The sequence below is a fragment of the Hippopotamus amphibius genome, chromosome X, assembly GCF_030028045.1.
Source record: "Hippopotamus amphibius kiboko isolate mHipAmp2 chromosome X, mHipAmp2.hap2, whole genome shotgun sequence".
NCBI classification, from domain to species: Eukaryota; Metazoa; Chordata; class Mammalia; order Artiodactyla; family Hippopotamidae; genus Hippopotamus; species Hippopotamus amphibius.
The window spans coordinates 61,702,898-61,715,845 of record NC_080203.1 but is presented as its reverse complement, the minus strand read 5'-3'; the positions used below and the strand labels follow the sequence as shown (position 1 = coordinate 61,715,845).

Here is a 12,948-nt window from a genome sequence, read left to right as displayed (position 1 = left end):
CCAAAAATAGAACTACCATACAGCCCAGCAATCCCACTCCTGGGCATATACCCTGAGAAATCCATAATCCCAAAAGAAACATGTACCACAATGTTCATTGCAGCACTATTTACAATACTCAGGACTTGGAAGCAACCTATATACCCATCACCAGATTAAAGGATAAAGAATTTGCACATATATACAATGGGATATTACTCAACCATAAAAAGGAATGAAATGGAATTATTTTTATTGAGGTGGATGGACCTAGAGACTGTCATACAGTGCAAAGTAAGCCAGAAAGGCAAAAGCAAATACTGTATGCTCACTCATATATATGGAATCTAAAAAAATGGTACTGATGAACCCAGTGACAGGGCAAGAATAAAGATGCAGATGTAGAGAACAGACTTGAGGACACAGGGTTGAGGGGGTTGAAGGGGAAGCTGAGCCGAAGTGAGAGAGTAGCATAGACATATATATACTACCAACTGTAAAATAGCTAGTGGGAAGTTGCTGTATAACAAAGGGAGATCAACTCGATAATGGGTGATGCCTTGGAGGGCTGAGACAGGGAGAGTGGGGGGGAATCACAGGAGGAAGGGGGTATGGGGATATGTGTATAAATACAGCTGATTCACTTTGGTGTACCTCATAAGCTGGTACGAGAGTGTGAAGCAATTATATTCCAATAAAGAGTTTAAAAAAAAAAAAAAAAAAAAGAACAACCTTGTGGTTGCTCATGGCCAGGGGGCAGGAGGGGTGGTGGTGGAATGGATTCGGAGTTTGGGATTTAAAAATACAAATAAATAAATAAAAATAAAAATAGAATTACACATGATCTAGCAATTCACTGCTTGTATATGTACACAAAATAATTAAAATTAATATGTCAAAGCAATATCTGCACCTCTATGTTCACTGCATTATTCACAATAGCCAAGGCATGTTAATGGATAAAAACTGTGGAACACACACACACACACACACACACATATACACATACATACATACATACACACACACACACACACACACACACATACACAATGAAATATTATTCAGGCATAAAAAAGGAATAAATCCTGCCATTTGTAATAACATGGATGAAACCTGAGGGCATTATGCTAAATGAAATAAGCCAGATAGAAAAACTCAAGTACTGTATAATCTCACTTATATGTGGAATATAAAAAAGCCAAACTCATAGAAACAGGGAGTAGAATGGTCATCGCCAGGGGCTGGGGAGTGGGGAACATGGATATATTGGTCCACATTTCCATACATAAAATAAATGTTATAGAAAGTTAATGTACAGCATATTGACTATAGATAAACATATTGTATTATACAATTGAAAGTTGCCAGGAGAGTAAATCTTACATGTTCTCACCATAAAAGTTCATTATATGAGGTGATTGATGTGTTAATTAATCTTGTTATGGTAATCATTTCATAATATATACATGTGTGAAACCATCACATTGTATACCTTGTATACCTTAAACATGCACAATGTTATATATCAATTATATCTCATTAAAGTTGAAAAATTACAGAGTAGACAACCACCATCAAGTGGCACCAAATTTTAAGCATAATCAGGACAGATTTGGATAGTGCAACAAGACCCTGGGCTACCTTCTCAGGTAGTCATTTATTAAGGTCATAACAACAAAACCTCCATTGTTAGTGGCTGAATTTTGTATATGTCCTATGGTGAGGTTTTACTGTAATTGCAGTAGAGTAACATCATCAAAAACAAATAAATATTTTTTACAAAATGTGCTTCAAGCTAAGGGCTCACAAGAAAATCACCCCTGGGTGGCACTGTGTTTTGAGATTGTTCTGTATGTCCCAGGATTTACCTTTCTACTTTGGAGCTCTCTTCCTTAGAGTCTCAACCAGTGATTTTTCTGAAAGAAAAAAAAGGTGATGTGAAGGGAATTGGTGGTGGTGAGGGGAGGTGTGCTTATTTACCCATTTGGGTACAAGAACCAGAATCTAGAGGGAAATAAATAAAGCAAGTCAAAGCTACTATTACATCTCCTGTTTCTACTTTTGGATATAAAAAACAAAGTAAAATTCATTAGTGGATCCTTGTCATGCCATATAATAATAGTTAATATTTACAAAGTCTTACTATGAACCAGGCGCTCTACTAACACTTTCCATAGGTTAATTCATTTAATCCTCTCAATAGCCCTGTGAGACAGGTACTATTATTATTACATGTGTTTCAGATGAAGAAATTGAGCCACAGATAAGTACTGGAAACAGATTTAACCCCAGACAGTCTGTCTCTAAAATACATGTGCTTACATACTTTATTTATGATACACAGCTTTGGATCGTAGTTTCCTACTTAAATTTTGAAGTGAGCGTGAACTCTGTTCTCAGGAGTTTCTCAAACAATGCAATGAGTCTCCATCCTGAGAGCTTGACTCAGAGGAAGGTGAACCTAAATGTTTCCCCAGTCAGAGACTGATTCTAGTACCTCTATACAGTCCTCCATAATGGAAATAGGCAATGCACTGGTTAAAAGTGTGTCAATAGAGGGTTTTTAAACAGTTTCCATCTTGGAGTGTCACACTACTTTAGTATTCAACTTAATAATAGAGAGCTATGGTATTTCTTTAAAGCAACATATTAGGGCATAAGAAACTTGAAAATAAGACTTTACTTTGGTCATTTTTCCTTGAATAGTCGAACATGTATTCATCAAATGTAGATAAAATTAACTTTTCAATATAAAAGCTATGATCACTATTTATTGAGTGTGCCAAACATCATTCAAAAGTCAAAAGGATGATAGTCATCAATTGCCTATAAAATTGACTGATACTATAGCCCTAGTTATTAAATGCATAGATTCTGTATTCAAACTGACTGCATTGGGATCCCAGATTTGCCAGTTAACTAGCTGTTTAATCTCAGTCAAATAGCCTCTTTGTGTATCAGTTCCATTTCCATTACATGGGGATAATAGTTGTGTCAATTTTTTAAATTTCTTTTGAGGACTAAATGAATTAGTATGTGCAAATGATTAAAATAGTTCTGGCAAATATTAAGAATTCAATTTATTTTAGCTGTTATTATTATTATTATACTGCATGATGAAAAAGACCTGAAAATGTCACCTAATCAAAAAGTACAGAGAGATTCGATGGAATCTGGAAATGTGTGCTCTGAAGGGGACCTCATCCAGAGCCCCACTGCCCCTATGCTTCAGAGACTTAAAGGGTGTGAAATTCTGGTACTGAAGAAACTTTATGTACCCTGAGACAATTGCCTCCATTAGTATATATTTTCACTTTAAAATCTCACACAAGTTATGTAATCTAGACATATCCATGAAATGTTACTGAAAAAGGAGCAGTTGGACAGACATAAAATTACATGGCTTATCTGACATGTATCATACATGAGCTAATAATGCTTGTTAGAATTTACTCTTAGGTGCCCAATCTGGGCTTCCCTCCCAATTTTGCTGAGATAAGGTAATAGAATTTCCTCATATCTTTAAAAACATAAAGCATCCAATTTCTTTATATCTAAATCTGTGATGAAATAAGAAAGTAGAAATTAGCACAGAATACCTTTCAATTATTTCAGCATTAAATGAAAAACCAGTAAGGATAAAGACTACAAGTGATCAATAGTCATGGTTATTTTATAGGAAAGAGTAAGCTCTAGCATTTCCCAAGCAATGATCCACAAAACATGAATATCTTTCAAGTTATAAATAAATATTCTACACTCAAATTTTTGTGGTCAAATAATTTAAAGGATATTTTCAAACCATAGTAATAGTCTTGGAAAGTCACAAAACATTATCATACTAAAGGTTAGGAAAAGTCACTCAATAAAGATATTTATATATATGGCTACATAACCCTCTTTTCAGAGAAAACATTTATCAACATACCTGGAACATTTTGGAAACTGGCATATACTATCCATACATTTCTACTTTTCTTACTTTGAACCTGTCTTTAGCCTGCTTGAGATTTACCTTAATTAATATTTCAAGTTTTCCTTTTTTATTCAGCACAACATAAAAAATATAAATATGCTGCCTGATCTGCAGTGATTTCTAATCTTGATGGGAGATGTAAACATAAAAGCAAAAGACATACTAAATTACTATAATTAAATGCTGTGACCATACTATAAAAGGTCAAGCATTAGTAAACAGACTAGATTAAAAAGGCAAAATCTGAGCTACATATTAAAGAATGGGGATAAACAGCTAGTTACTGTCAAATGAGGTCAAAGACTTTGATAATAAGCAAAAACATGAAATGCATCCAAGAGAGATTACTCTCCTTCACAGTACCACAGTTTTATTGTTTCCTTCTGAAAGCTAGAGCAGGAGTATTGATCTGCTCATGTGTAAGGTTAAGAAAGAATGGCATTTCATATAATTCCTTAAATCTAGCATTAATATTAGCTTGAAATGTATTTAATTCAGCCCAACAGCATGAACTAAATTACTTTCATCAAAAAGATAATGGAAGCCTCAATTTTGCTGAAGAGGGTGTAAATCGGTACTTCTTTTCTAGAGAGTAATCAAGTAAAATATCAAGAGCCTTAAAAAAAGAAAAAGGTTTACCTAGCAATCTCCTTTGAAGAATCCATTTCTAAGTAAACAATCAGATATGTACAAAAAATTATGTTCACTGCTGTTCACTACAATGTTATTTTCAATAGCACAAGAAAGGAAACTATATAAGTTGGTGACTGGTGAAACAAATTTGAATGCATTAATACAACAGAATATTTTGCAGCAATTAAAATGAACTTTTTAGAACTATGAGATGGAAAATGTTTATGACGTGGAATGAAACCATAAGGACTTGAAACTATATACACAGTATGATCTCAAATTTGTAAATATAGGTTTATCAAAAATGACTAGAAGAAAACACAAAAAATATTAACAATGGTTATCTCTGAAGTTCGATGACATGTAATTAACTTTCTTCTTTTTATCTTTTGCTACAAAATGAATATGATCAGAAATCAAACTTTTTTAACTTTACAAAAAGTGAGGGTAATAGTGGACTCTGAATGCAGGTAACTGAAGGGAGAGAGGAGGGATAAAGCAAAGAGAAGTGAGCAGGCCTGTGGCTTCAGGAGTAGGATGAGTGAAAAGGAGAAAGCCGGGGCATCAATGAAGTGAAATTAAATGGACTGAAACAGATGCACTTTGAGTAATAAATTATGCATAAAGTAGCATCTCATTTCATGCATGCCAAATTTTACTCTCTTTACAGTGAAGGCTGGTAAGGATTCAATTTTCCAGTTATTGTCCCAGCATTTTTTATATCGACTATCAAATTCACTTTAATAACTTTTATTCATTTTTTTCCTCCAGTTAGCTATAAAAGTGCATTCTTCAACAAACATATCATCACAGAGCCTGCAATTTTGAGCCCCTCTGTCTGAAATTTTAGATAAGAATTAGATTCCATAATACAGATTTTTATATAAGAAAATATTTCTCTTCTGATTTTTCTAGTTGGATTAAACAAATCTTGGCTCAATTGACACCCTAAACAGAATGTCCACAGCTTTCACTGAAGCTTGAAAATATGTATAAATTCATCAGACATTAAAATTCACTCCTATATTTATGAGCCTGTGATGTTATTGACCATAGTAACCTACTAAACACCCTGCAGATGAACAATAAAATGCAGATGGAGTAAAATATCAGAAAATCATTTTAAAATGAAAGAAAGGAGAGAACTTTTTGTTTTTTAAAAAAATCACTGTTTTTCTTTTGTAAATATTAAACAACCCCTTTTACTTCTTCAGATACTTTAATATGGCATAACTAGGGATATTAAGATATTTAACAACATAGTAAGCATTTTTCTTCTAGCAGGTATCAAGATAGATTTAAAAAGAAGGAATAAATGGTTCAATTTATATCTATGCAAAACCCTGAAACATTTAGACATGAAATGCTAGTTATTGGGGAAAAGATGATTCAAATTAATATTTGTTATCCATCTGTGTTCAGAAATTTTGAAAAAAGAAAGCATTTTACAATTTTGAATTTTTCCCTGATTTCATAGTGTACTTCTGAGTATAGATGCTTTGTGTGCACATATTTTTTCTTCAGACTATACCCTTTGAGAAACATACATTTATCTATTTATTTATTTATTTTAATTTTTATTGGAGTATAGTTGATTTACAATGTGTGTTTGTTAGTTTCAGGTGTACAGCAAAGTGAATCAGTTATACATATACATATAGCCACTTTTTTTAAGATTCTTTTCCCACATAGACCATTACAGAGTATTGGAGAGACATCTGTTTACAATAAATAATTATACCAATAAAGACTTTGTATCTCATAGACATCAAGAACATTGTTAGGGCTGTGAAAAAACATTTCAAAATTTATATGACTTTGACAAAAGTACAAAACATTACATGCCCATATCTCTTAACAACTGAAATATATGGAAATTGACAGTGAAAATGACAGCCAAATGACAAGATTCTCAGGCTAAGGGTCTAAAGTTGTGAACTTGTAATAAAATAGAGGACCATAGTTCAAAACAGATTTTTCAAAGATGAAGTTTGTTCAAATTTTAACCTAAAATCACTATTTGATTTTACCAACATTTTTTCATGTTACACTTTTACAGAGGATCTAGTATATCCAATGATCCTTCATTCTACTTTTCCAAAGAATATTAGAAATTGATTTCCAACTCAGCTTCTCACAGGAAATGAGATAATTCCTCACATCTTTTGTTGGGACAGAATTAATGATCATTTCACAAAAGCAAGCAGAACCACTCTTCTTACTCATCAAGTCAGCATACCAGATAATGACTGTATGTCAAGGTTGGAAACACTACACTGAGTAAACATAATTTCCTGTCTGCTTAGCATAACAAACATCTGTTGTATGGTTTGCATTTATTTTCATTTATGGATCTCTACTTCATAAAAAAAAAGGTCTCCATTCTTGCTCCCTTAAAGGTAAAGAAAATGTTTTCATTTTCATTTTCATTCTCTTTATTTGAAATCAATGGAAGAAGTAAAATTGTAACAATTCTAATGTTTTTTTAGATGAAAATTAAATTTATCTTCTCTTCAGTATACCATATTGGAAATTAAATTTGATTATAAGGGCCACTCTTGTCTTTATTTTTACTTAGGAGACAGCAGGCATAGCACTTCCAAAATAATGTATGATTAAATTAGTGACAAGGCAATTCATTTAAGTAATACAAGTAAATATCCTATTGGATAATGCTCAGGTATAATTATACTTCCTTATGCCATCTACAGATAGGACTACAATTAGAAAATATGACATAATTGTTATTTAAGTAGTCTTTTCATTAGATACCTATTTGCTATCCCATTATCAATTAAAGTCAGTACAATTTTAATTTTATAGTTCATACAAAATTCTTTATGTGATCAATGCAATGGTGGGGTAAAGAAAAGAAGAGATGTAAAAAAGAAACAATCCATAGTGCATGCCTTGTATTAAGTATTTGAAATGCTATGTTGTAGTGGTTTTTCTGGCCTGGCTCAGTGCAAGTTAATTCCAGGCCTGACAATGAATAATATAGTATCTGATTAGTTTAGGTCAATCTGTGATAATTTAGATTCTAAATAGCCCATACCTGCAGATCCACTTTGAAGGCTACATAAATCCCTAAATAATTCCATAACTTCACAATATATTATCTATTAGCTAGAATAGACAGCCAAGGTTCAAGACTCCACAGATAAGCCAGGATGATCTTCTGATGATCATCAAGGAATAAAGGGAGTTAATCAAGCAACTTATTCATCATGCTACTCTATTCAGTGTTGGACTTCAAAATGGTATGCTAACACAGAATAACATCAAGAAGAAGCTAGTGACAGCTTCTTAATTGAATATTTCATTTTTTCTTTGCATGCATGAATCAGAGGATATATGTTTTCGGACAAACAAACAAACAAAACCTTTAGAATTTAAAGGCAAAGGTTGAATCAAAACCATCAAAGCATTATATATCTAGGCAGTTTATTCTCTACCAACTGTACAGGTAGGGAGGATTATGCTAAAGATATTTTCTCCAACATAGTGAAATACATTAATGTTAAAGATAATAAAAACATACATTCATTAGCTCAATATATGTTATTTGAAAATATTGTATGTCAAAGTCCTTCAACTTTCCTTTTATTCCTTGATAAGCAATGCAGATCTTGCATTAAAAAGAACTGCACTGATAAGTACATACACTCATTTTAACATAAGTTTCAACATTGGCTAATCAGAACTTTGAGAGGTGACATGTCATTTGTAAAATATACTATATAGAAGAATTTTGCTGATGCTAGCAATTACATGAATGATCCCTAATCAAGAGTCTATAGCAAATTTAGGAAAAAAAATAATAAAGCAGCAGAGTAGAACCTTCTTTGATCCATACACTAGGTGCTACTCTTCTATTTCCCTAGAATTATATTTTCAACCTACTCTGGAAAGTTTCACTTTAAAAGAAACCACATTAGCATTTCTACCCTTATCAAATAAATCTTCTGTAGTTATTTATACTCGGTCTTGAGAGACTTCCCAAGGCAATGTTCCAGTTTAACTCTTTCAAGAGTAAGAAAAATATTCTATGCAATAAAGGAGGTATATTTTAATAGGGGCAGGCAGCTAATTTACACTCAATTCATGCATTTTCCATCCAATTTCATTCCATTGGTTCAAGTTTCTTCACAGTCTTGGTGAATGGTTCTTCACCAAAATGAACATTTTTGCCCAATAATATTGTCCTAAGCATTTACATTTCCAGAATGGGAGGAAGAAATAAGCAAAATGGAAAAAAAAATTTTAAAAAGAGGTAAAAGATAAACATACAAACATAAACCTCTTTTATAATCTGAGATGGTTTAGACTAGTGCTTATCAAAGTTTAATATGCATATGAAACATTTTACATAAAATGCAGCCTCTGATTCAGTAGTCCTTAATGGGACCTGAGATACTGCATTACAAACAAGTCCCCAGGTGGATGCTGCTGGTCTGTGGAACATACTTTGAGTAGCAAGTGTTTATATAGAGATAAATGGCAATGAAAACATCTGTTGAGCTATGATAATATTTGCCATTTATCTAGTGCCTACTGTATGCCAAACACTATACTACTTTGCTTGCATTTTGCATGTATTATCTCAATGTACTCCTCAAAATCCTTTTTAGTTATTATGATTCTCATTTTACAAGAGAATTGAGGCTAAGAGGAGAGTAATTGCCTAAGCTCTGACAAATAGTAGTAGTTATTAGAGCTGGGATTTGAGTAAGATTTGTGTCACCTCAAAGGCCAGATTTTTTCCATAGAAGTACAGCTTCAGCCTCCCCTGCAATGTAAGGAGACACAAATAAATGGAAAGACATCCTGTGTTCATGGATTGAAAGACTTCATATTGTTAAAATGTCCATACTCCCCAAAGTGATTCAATACTATCTCCATCAAAATCCCACTGGTATTTTTCACAGAAATTTAAAAATCAATGCTAAAATTCATATGAGACCACAAAAGACCCAGAATAGACGATGTGGTCTTCAGAAGGAAAAATAAAGCAGGTGGCATCACATTTTCTTGATTTCAAAATATATTACAAAAATAAAGTAACTTAAAAGTATGGTACTTTTTAATATGATTATGAATGGGATTGTTTCCTTAATTTCTCTTTCTGGTAGTTCACTGTTACTGTATAGAAATGCAGGGAAAACAGTGAAAGACAAATACTGTATGACTGCACTTACATGGGGAATATAAAAAAGAAAACAAATGAAAAAACATTAACAAAATAGAAACGGAGTTACAGATACAGAGAACAAACAGGGGTTGCCAGAGGGGAGAGGGAAAGAAATATTTGAGGAAGATTAAGAGGTACAAACTTCCAGTGGCAAAATAAATGTCATGGGTATGAAATATACAGCATGGGAAATATAGTCAATAACTATGTAATATCTTTGTATGGTGACATATTGTAACTAGACCTATCATGGTGATCATTTTGAAATGTATCGAAATAGCAAATCACTATGTTGTGTAATAGGAACTAACATATGACTATTATTTATATTACCCTATACATTAAACAATGTTATACATAGTATAACATTATCCTATAACATATACATAGTTATACATTATACAATGAAGTGTAATGTAGGTCAATTATATTTAAAAAACAAAACAAACTCATAGAAAAAGAAATCAGATTTGTAGTTGCCAGACATGGGATGTGGCGATAGGGGGAGTAGGCTGAAGACAAGTCAAAAGGTACAAACTTCCAGTTATAAGTACTAAGGATGTAATGTACAACATTATAAAATAATTAACACCGTTGTATGTCATATATAAAAGTTGTTAAGAGAGTAAATCCTGAGTTCTTATCACAATGAAAAAAATTTTTCTATTTTTCATTTTGTATGTATATGAGATTATGCATATTCATTAAACTTACTGTGATAATCATTTAATGATATAAATCAAAACATTATGCTATACACATTAAACTTACAGTGCTATATGTTAATTATATCTCAATAAAACTGGAGGAAAAAAGTATACATTTGGAGGGAATACATACAGTGGGAAAAATAACATGCATCCTTATAATATGTTCAAGTAAAAAAATAAATAAAATAAAAAGTACGGTACTGTCATAAAGACAAACATATAGACCGATGGAGCAGAATTGGAGAGCCCAGAAGTAAACCCTCCCATATAGGGTCAACTGAAATTGGTAAGGGTGCCAAGAACACACAATGGGAAAATGATAGTCTCTTCAACAAATGGTGCTAGAGAACTGCATATCTACATGCAAAGAAAATGATATAGGACCCCTACCTTATACCATACATAAAAATCAACTCAAAATGGATTAAAGACTGAAAAACAGAACTGAAACTATAAAACTACTAGAAGAAAACATAGGGGGAAAGAAAGCACAAAGGATCAATTAGCATTCCTATCCTTATCAAAGAAATTATTTGTAACTATATATACCTGGTCTTGAGAAGCCTCCCAAGAGTCTTTCAGTTTTTACCACTGTGATAATATGTGGGTGAATATCTAATACTACACCAAAAAGTGAAATCCAGTTGAAATGAGAAGAAACAAAATAGAAAAAAAATCACAAAGGGATACTTTAGCTTAGCACAGTACCTGGCATATAGTAGGAATTCAATGCTATAAATGAAGACAATTGCATTTGCTCTTTTCAAATAAAATGGTTCAGTATCACACAGTTAAAGGAAGGATATTTTTCTTAAAATGAAAGGTACAAACTATAGCATGTTTGTATGCTGAAGGTAATGGTCCAATTAAATGGTCCAATTAATCAATTAATTACTTTTATTAATTAATAAGGAAAATTTATTAATTAACAAGGAAAACTTCCCTAGTACACAAGAGAAGGCAGAGAGTAAGAACACAGATAGCTGAGTTGACATTTTGAGTGATGAGAAGTTAAGGACGTTTTGCATGATTTTTTTTCTATTTTCTCAGTAAAATATGATATATCATCTTCTTATATTACGAATGTTTTAGAAGTTTGTTATTGAAAATATTGCTCAATTTATGTCCTGCCAACTTGCAAATTTTTTTTGTTACTGTAAGTATTGACAGATATTTACTTAATGTTATTTGTAACAAAAGTTTTGAGCGCCTTAGGGCTAGCTAAGAACTCTACTTTATGTGAAATTGAAATTATGACACAAATGAACCTATCTATGAAACAGAAACAGAATCACAGACATAGAGAACAGACTGGTGGTTGCCAAGGGGGAGGGGGTTGGGGGAGGGATCGAGAGGGAGGTTGGGGTTAGTGGATGTAAGCTTTTGTATATAGAATAGATAAAAAACAAGGTCCTGGGAGGGTGGGGGGGAGAGTCGAGGGAGGGAGGGAATACGGGGATATGTGTATAAAAACAGATGATTGAACTTGGTGTACCCCCCCTAAAAAAATAAAAAAAAAAAAAAACAAGGTCCTACTGTATAGCACAGAGAGCTATATTCAATACCTTATGATAGGGAGAGGGATCAAGATGGCAGAGGAGTAGGATGTGGAGCTCACCTTCTCCCACAAAAATATTAAAAATACATATTCAAGTGGAACAATTCACACAGAACAGCTACTGAATGACGACAGAAGACCTCAAACTTCCAAAAAGACAACAAAACCACCACATAACTGGGGTAGGACAATAGGAAAAAGAAAAAGAAGGAATCAGAACAGGACCTGCACCCTGGGGAGGGAGCTGTGAAGGAGGAAAGGTTCCTGCACCTGCGGAAGTCTCCTCATAGGTAGGGAGATCAAACTGGACGGAGGGGGAACTTTGGAGCCTAGGAGGAGAACACAGCAACTGGTTTGTGGAAGGAAAATGGAGAGTAACGTGCAAAGAATGTCGGCACCTCCACCCTGTGTTCCCAAGCCTGAGACACTTAATCTGTTGGCATGGGTGGGGCTGAGTGCTGAAGTTAGGCTTCAGGGGTCTGACCCATGGAGAGGACCAGTGTTGCCTGCATTCACAGGCAACAGGACACCACCTACAGGAGCTCCAGGGGTGGGCAAGAATCACTGCCGCCATCGTGAACTCCAGAGGTGGGCACTGGCCACCACTACAAGACCCATAAGCAGGCAGTGGGCCCTGCCCCCACTGTCCCAGGAGGGTGTGGAGAGGAGCCACCCATAGAAGACACTTGAGCAGGCTCCAGGCCCTACCTGCACTGTCCCAGGAGTGTGCAAGGGCTGCTGTACTAGCACACCATATCAAGGGGATAAAACCCAGCATACACTGAGGAAAGAGGCAGCAAGCATCCAAATTAAAAGCAGCCCCTTGATTCTGGAAATAGGGCAGAGTAGGACTTGAGCTCCACTCTTGTTGTGAAAACACCAAAATCACAACTAACTG

The 12,948-nt window shown here is 33.9% G+C and overlaps 1 long non-coding RNA gene across 1 annotated transcript in view; it reads right to left on the bottom strand.

Annotated features, from left to right (window-relative positions):
• The window catches only part of LOC130842508 (uncharacterized), a 245,974-nt gene that overhangs the window by 84,561 nt on the left and 148,465 nt on the right, over positions 1 to 12,948 (bottom strand). The window contains exon 2 of the long non-coding RNA XR_009050457.1: positions 1,851 to 1,898. This is a non-coding gene — a long non-coding RNA (uncharacterized LOC130842508). The remainder of the gene's footprint in view (positions 1 to 1,850; positions 1,899 to 12,948) is intronic.